The sequence below is a fragment of the Patella vulgata genome, chromosome 7, assembly GCF_932274485.2.
Source record: "Patella vulgata chromosome 7, xgPatVulg1.2, whole genome shotgun sequence".
Taxonomy (NCBI): Eukaryota; Metazoa; Mollusca; class Gastropoda; family Patellidae; genus Patella; species Patella vulgata.
This window is the reverse complement of record NC_065885.2, coordinates 62473482-62479481: the sequence shown is the minus strand read 5'-3', so window position 1 is coordinate 62479481 and position 6000 is coordinate 62473482.

The window sequence follows — 6000 nt, the reverse complement described above, 5'->3', positions numbered from 1 at the left end:
CCTGGACAAGTAAAATACTAAATAGGATTTAATAGATAATTTAGACAACAGGTAGGACCCTAACACATCTAGTACTTAGAATAAGGCTATTATTTATTTTCTGGAGCTGTCAAGCCAGCAAGAGTGTTATTGTCCCTTTAACTGATGCGTTTGGTATAAAATCAATTTCAAACTAAGAATTTAATTCCAATAGTTGTTTTTTTTTTTCCAGTGATTAAATTTGGAATTACGGTACAGATAGCTTGGCAAGTTACCGCTATACAAAAAGCTGCAAACAGTGTGTTCAAGTGAAAATGAAACTCATTTTACGCCACCATACTATAGATCTTTTTTTTTCAATTTGAAATTGACAATTAATGTTCAAATTGTTGATTGTAATTGTTTGGAAAATTTAATCACCTTTATCGATCGGATAATGACGCTTCTAGTTGTATCTGCTACCATAATGTGCAGCTTTTTATTATAATTATATTGTGTATCGTAACGAAATCTCTCTCATCATAGGCCTAGTCATAAAAAAATTCTAATTTTCAATGTTTTGTCTATGTGCGACATTCTATAGTTATGAATATATTTGTATTACCTAATTCGAATCCACCATTACCATGACAGAAGAAACCCTTTTGTCTGTTCTCCTGCACATGACAAATGCATAATCAGTTATCGGTACATCTGAATGATGCTTCCAGTTTATTCAAGCATGCCGCCTTTGTTTACATTAGTCACACTCGTGCCTCCATTTCCAATACTCGCTAAAATTGGAGTTATCTCCCTTTAATAAAAAACCTAACTTTAGATAGACATTCCTTGTAAATTCCGAAGTAAAAAGGAATCAGCTGTTGATTTTTAAACTAAATTAACTTGGTTTATAAATGATGGGATTTTTTTTTTCTTAAATGTCCGAGGCCAGACATGGACATGGACATGGTCATTTTCAGATCTTTGAATGGGACAAAAAAGCATGTTGCTATTAGTTTACTTGACGGTTGGAATTTATTGTAAGACTAAGAGTTTTGCCCAGACAGGGGTGCTACGACTTACTCTTATATCAAATTCCAACGGGGACCACGTGGCTAAGTGGGTAAGGCGCTGGCTCGCTAGCCTGGAGGTCGGGTGCTCGATCCTTGCATTGGCCGAAAAAGTTCATCCAGATTTTCCGGCGTGGTTCCCCCTTGTCAGTGATGCAGGACGGAGGGCCTGACAAGGACAGCTGTCTAGTCCTTCGGATGAAACGAAAAACCGAGGTCCCGTGTATACATTGGAATGCACGTTAAAGATCCCTTGGCAGTTGGAATTCGATATAAGAGTAGGTGATAGTGCTGCTGCCTGGGTAAAATTTCCCTCATAGCACACTGTATGCCGTATGCCCGTCTTCATTAGCCCAGGTTAGGAGCAGAACAGTAGGAGGTTAAACCCCATTTCATTTCATTTCAATTTCCAACTGTCAAGGGTTTTACTTCGTGCATGCCAATATGTACCGATAGCCTAGGCCTATATGGGATGTAGGTTTTTTTTACCCCTTACGAAAGACTAGACACTGTCCAGCCAGTCCCTCTGTTTTGCACCACTGAAAATGGAAAACAATGCTGGAAAATCCCTGGGAGCTTTCTCGAACCACACCAGGATTAAACCCGGGACATCTTGGTTAGTGAGCGAGCATCTTACTCACTGAGCCACAGTGGCTCTCGTTATGTTCCAAGACAAAGACTAGCATCACGGGTAAATGGTAGCCTAAACAATAACCATAAAAATTTGTATAAACAGCATTTTGTTTTAATTTCAAATAAATATAACATATACAAAACAATATTACATGTAGAATTTTACCATTTGACTACATATCCGAAAAAAAAATCAAAAAAAATCAATCAATCATAATTTGACCATCTTTAAATGACATTTAGAAGTAAGTTCAAACATTCACAACAAATAAAAAAACCTGTATAAGAAAGGCCTATGTATGGATATAATTAATTCTTGGTTATTTAAAGCGATAATTTCATATTTTCTAAGAAAGTCAAAACATAATTATTTCTATGTCTTTTGCTCAATAGGTTATCAACTCACTATTATACGACCATGGGCATTATTTCCCACCCTTAAAAATCATTGACACAGGAAATAATAACACAATTACCTCCCTTGTTTTCCTATTGCCTCCATGCATTAGCTAACTTCAAACATTGGAATTTGAAGTTGAAAATGATATTTTTGCCAATTTCTCAGCCGGCAATAGTGACTTATAGGATTAATAGGATTATTCTTTAACAAGGTAGGACGGTTTATGGATACCATCTATTTTAAGGCTTTATTTTAATAAATTTTAAAAATATAACTAAAAATATGAAATTGCAGCTTTAATAATGTTTTATACAGAGGATGGACACACCCGGAGAATCAAAACCACGCCAGCTGACTCAGTGACAGACCTTATGATACAGTGCGCACATGCTAACCATTCGGCCATTTTAGGACAGCTTGTACAACAAAGTTAACATCGATAATTTCAAATTTGAAAACCCCTTCATTTTAATTTCACTCTTTGATTCGATGTACAGATCTGAAATAGATTCTCCGGAGGCGTCACCCTGTCTGCTAACCCTGTTATTAAAATAACAGACTTCGGTTATACCCATATATACCTTGTTTTTTTTCCTGTTGCAAATCTATTTTGTTGTTTAAAAACACCACAAGCGTTTCTTCAATTATTAATAACTCCAAATATATTCATTGGAAATTTATTACAGTCGGACATATTTTTGTTCAAGTAAAAACAAATAATTAAATAAAACAAAATCTAATACAGATGAGTTTCTAGTATTAATCCATCCAGCTAATCCGACAATAATAATTTAATAAATATTGTTACTGATACTTGTAATATTACCAGACTGACTGCAGCAAGAGGGTCTTTTTTTTGTATATTTTTAGACAAGTTTCAACAACTACATGTACATGTAAAATCCAAATTTACGAATTTTTATTTGTATTTTAGTTTAATAGACATTGTTACGGATACTTATGTTATCACTATCAGACTGACTACAGTGAAAGGGTCTTTTAAATGTACATTTCATAGCAAAGTTTCAACAACGGCATGCATAATCCATATTTATGAAATCCGGCCCAAAGCTAAGGGGGGGGGGGGGGAGAGGGGCACATTGGTCGTATTGCGTCCAATGGAAAGGGTGCCCATTGGGGGAACCCCAAATCTTTCCCCAATGGGCAAAGGCACCATTGGGTGTGCTGATTTTTTCTAGGGGAAGCAGCCGTCCCTCTTGCCCCCCCCCCTCCACACACTAGCTAAAGAACTGGAATTCTTATTTGTTTTCTATATAAACTGTACATATTAAATAATCCTGTTATTAATGTAATTGTAAATGATGTAGAAATATTACATTTTATATTTACATCATAAACAATCTGATTAAAATACAGCTTTTATTTCATTTCAGTTTTTTTTTGTACTTACGATGGCTTCTACTACATGAAGATCTGATCAGTTGTAGTGGGAGGTCGCATCAGAGGTCATACAACAAAACTCTTCCAGAGAGATGTTCAAAATAACTACATAGTACAAAGTATGTTTTTCAAAATTTATACATATATTTACACTATGGATTTAAATAAAATAACTTCAATTCCTGATTTTAATAAAAACATAAATTACATATGTCATTATTGTCAAAAGATTTTTACAGTATCTACGTTAATATGTTTATATGAAAAAAACTAATAAACTATACATACCGTAATTTAAAGGGAGAGAAAGAGAGAAATGGGGTTTAACATCCATTCGACACAAACTAGGTCATTTCGGGACAAAAATATGGTTTAATTTTATTTCAATAATTCACTTGTGCGTAGGGGTCTTTAGCAGTGGGAGGAAATCGGAGGACCCGGAGAAAACCCATGAGGTTGGACACGTACAACCAGTGAATCGAAACCAAGCCAGTTGACTCGATGAAAGACCTTATGATACAGCGCGCACATGCTAACCATTCGGCCATCCAACCCCCCTAACATGTTTATATGAAAAAAACTAATGAACCACAAATACCGTAATCTAAAGGAAAATTGAAACTATGTTTTCAAGAAGAATTTTTCACAAAAATGAAAAAATATTCTCCTTTTAATGTATGGGTATAACATCAATAAGAAACAAAACTTCATGGGAGTCAGGCATGAAATAAAACTAAGAAATCGTAAATCCATAAAGTTGAGTTTTTTATTTAAAAAAAATAATTAATAAGTTACTATAGCAAAGGAGACAGCATCTGTTCCTAATTTTAAAATGAAAATGTCATATATTCAAACATTTCTATACTTCTGTTTTTTTCTATTAATTAATATAGACAGATTAATGGGTAACTCTATATATTATAAACTTTTCTAGATTACTAGAGGTAGATATTTACGAATATATAACATAGCCATTAACATATGACGTTAATATTTCAAAACTGATAAAAATTGGAATTAAAAGCTTTTGAAAAGAGCAACTGCCTACAGACTTTATTTTTTGAAAAAAAGAGGGTAAACAAGTACTGCCATACTATGACTAGAAACTGACTATGAGGTCATCCCAGCCATCTTGTTTATTGTGACGTCATATCCAAAATCAAAGTCTGTCAATTGATGCGCAATTGTCTAAGGAACAAGCATGCAAAGTTTCACGTCGATAGTACATCAATATTGGCGGGTCCATTAGGCTTTTTCCGATTAGTGTCGCCCCCAAAGTCCTAATCAAAATTAATATATGTAAAGATAGGTTGCCAGGCAATGAAACCTGTAATAAGGTCCTAATTCGAATAAATATATAAAAACAAAAAAAAAACAATTTCATGAATTTACACAGATGTCATGATTTTTACGATTTTAGAAATGTATTAATAAAGGAGATTATTTCTCTAATTTTATTTTTTATTATGTTTCAGACGACAGAACATTGATCATATCAGCAATCAGAATCTTTTTCAAATCATATCTATCAATAGCGGTTTGAAGTTTTATTCGGACGCCTGATTTCCTCAGTGTTATAGTAAGAGGGCATTTAATAATACCATGAAATCCTGCTGAAAGACCACCTCATGTATATGACCATATTTTAAAAGAATGTAGTAAGATCAATTTTTGTCAGTCCTGTAATGACCTCAAATAATTAAAGATAACCAAACTGTATCCTGCGAATTATGAGTCATTATAATGACCACTCAAGTGTAAAGACCAATTCCTACCCATCTCACAAATGGTCTTCACAGAAAGACTTAACAGTACATCTATTATTTTATATTTTTCTTTAAAAGCCAGTTACACATACACCAAATACAAAGACCGCTCCAGTATAAACTGTAACCAGTCTTTAATAGAGGGATTCAACTGTACTATTATTTCAATATTTTTCTTTAAAATACTCATACATCTAATATAAAGACCTCTCCAGTATAAACTGCAACCGGCCCTTTTAGAGAGATTTCACTGTACATTATTTTATATTTATCTTCAAAAGCTAGTTCCACATACACCAAGTATAAAGACCTCTCCAGTATGAACTGTAACCAGTCTTTAATAGAGGGATTCAACTGTACTATTAAATCAATATTTTTCTTTAAAATACTCATACATCTAATATAAAGACCACTCCAGTATAAACCGCAACCGGTCCTAATAGAGAGATTTCACTGTACATCTATTATTTTAATATTTTTTTTTTAAAAGTCACTTACACATACAACCAGTATTTTATACATCAGGTTAAAAATTATGTACAAATAACGAACAATTTCTAACCAAAAACAGCCGTTAAAGCACAATCTGAAGTCTTGGATTTCTTAACAATTTAATATTTATAGGTATAAAGAGCACCTAAAATTTTGGTAATCAAGAATTGAGAAGCTTTGAAGACGGTCAGTGATATGAAATCTCTTTGTACACAGACTTGTGAAATGTTTGATATTCCATGACAAATTGATCATCCTAGGCAGTATATACAATACTGTG